Source organism: Penaeus japonicus, unplaced genomic scaffold (genome assembly GCF_977035675.1).
Source record: "Penaeus japonicus unplaced genomic scaffold, GWHDUDI00000001_assembly GWHDUDI00000022, whole genome shotgun sequence".
In the NCBI taxonomy this organism is placed as follows: domain Eukaryota; kingdom Metazoa; phylum Arthropoda; class Malacostraca; order Decapoda; family Penaeidae; genus Penaeus; species Penaeus japonicus.
The window spans coordinates 37999356-38001855 of record NW_028234424.1 but is presented as its reverse complement, the minus strand read 5'-3'; positions in this window follow the sequence as shown (position 1 = coordinate 38001855).

The window sequence follows — 2500 nt, the reverse complement described above, 5'->3', positions numbered from 1 at the left end:
TTGGATTGGGTTGTCCCGGATGACCTGACGACCTTGATGAACACCGCTCGTTGATTGGTGTTTGATCACCTTTTGCTCTTTGTCTTCTCTTCTCTTCTTTCGAGCTATCTTTCTCTCTCTCTTTATCCCTTTTTTCATATCTTGACAACTAATTAAAAGATCTTATGCATTTGATACATCACAAACAAAATCACAGCCACGCCGAAATACTCACCACAAGAAAAGATATTTATTAGCACGAGTATCCGGCAACAAAAAATTATTTTTAGTAGTTTAATCTTATCTCTGAAAATCTACATGAAGATTTTGGTGTTAAATTCCACTTTAACACCAACATTCCAGAGAAGATATTTCCATGATGGGAAACAGCATATCTTATAACAATTTCAATTAATTTATCATTTTTTCTGATGAAAAAAAACACAGATGAAAAAATAATATAGGTCTATATGACGAGACATTGGTAAAGAAATCACTCACAAGTTATGTAGACTAAAAACGTAGGCCTACTAAAATAGGCCTAATCTACTACACACGTAAAGATCATATAAGCCGAATTAAATATTTTCCCATCCTTGTTTAACACGAAACGTTATGTTGTCATCAATGTGAAAAAATATATACTATGCAATAATGATTTAGATTGGTCTAAGTTAGTTTTTGGTTATGATTTATCATATGCAAATCATGCAACGCTGACGATTATATATTGAATTAACAGCTATAAATATTATCGAGATATTTATGAACTCGGTTATACGTGACAAATAAACACGAGATCATAATTTTTTTTCATATCTTTTTGACTCTGATCATCCATCTTTTTATCAGAATTAAAACGACGATTATTATAATGAATTCAAACCTCCATTATTATTAACTGACCTCACCCTCCAAGATCGAGTCGCACGTCGAGGTCAAAGGTTACCTGGACCTTCGTGACATTCCTGCCCACTCTGCGTCTCAGACCTCGAACTCAAAATAATAGGGTTTGACGTGACCGAAGCTACCAGTAGATCAGACAATCACGTATGGACAAAAGACCGTCATCCAGGCGCCCAGGTCATGTCAGAATACAAGGTCAAGAAAGACTAAAGAAAAGTCATCTAAATGACCCTTTAGACTTGGGGCGTGGCGAGAGGCAGCGAGCATTCCTGAGAAGAGTTTTTTTTTATTGAATTGTTATGCAGTGACTAACATATACATATTGATTTTTGCATTCAAGCAGGCGTACACATGCAATAATCACAGAGTGTGTGCTTGCGTGTGAGTTGTTTTGTGGCTGTCCATATGCACATGTATCTTGAGTTGTTTGGTTATTTTCCTTTCTTGAGAAATAAAACAGCGAAGGAAAAAACAGGAAAACAGGAGAAATGACTAGGAAAATTGGATTATGCCAGAGGACTTTTCGGTTAGTTATTCTTTAGGGAATATGAAAGAGTAATGAAGCAAAAGGGAACTCGGTATAATCGTGTTTTTTTTTCCCTCCTCTTCCTTCCGTGGTTTTGTTAGTAATTCGTTCAATACTTTCCTTGTGTGTGGACTCACCTTCCGAATAAGCTGATGTCCTTGTTTTAATCCGGTAGATATGTACATATATATCTATATATGTATGTATACACACACACACACACACACACATATATATATATATATATATATATATATATATACTGTATATATATAAAAATATATATATATACACACACGCACACAATACACAAACACACACACGCACACACACACACACGTATATATATATATATATATATATATATATATAAAATATATATATATAATATATATATATATATATAGATATATGGTATACGGGATTGAAACAATATTTAAGGACACTGTATGGCCCACCAACTTATATATATATATATATATATATATATATATATATATATATATATACATATATACATATATATATATATATATACATATATATTCATATACTTGATTTGAGAACGCTTACGTCATAGTTCAGTAAAAAAAATAGTCTTATATGTGGTGGATGGGAAACAAAGCGTATTTTTGTCCCAATCAACCTTCCCATTTCTAGCTCGGGGCTGTCGTGTCAAACGGAATCATATGCTATTGACAAGCCAATGAAATTTACATGTGGTCTGATTTTCTTTGGAAATCCTTGTCAATGCAAGATGTTAAAATAAAAACTTGTTCTATCATATATACATGTACGGCTTCTTCTAATATTATAAGGGGGTGAAATAGGGTGAAATATATATAGGTATCATAATCTTGAAACTAAAGCTGAAAAGAGAAATAGGTCTCTGAATAACGGATTACCAGCTCCTTTCCTACTTTAAGAGCTGAAATTATTTTAGTGTATTTTTAATCACAGAACTACTAGTCTCTTTGCTAAAACTTGTGTCCAAAATTAGTGGCAAATTCGCCCAAATGTATTAACATTCCTGGGTATATTTCATATCTGCTTGGTATGTGTGTGCGCACACGCACGAACACACACACA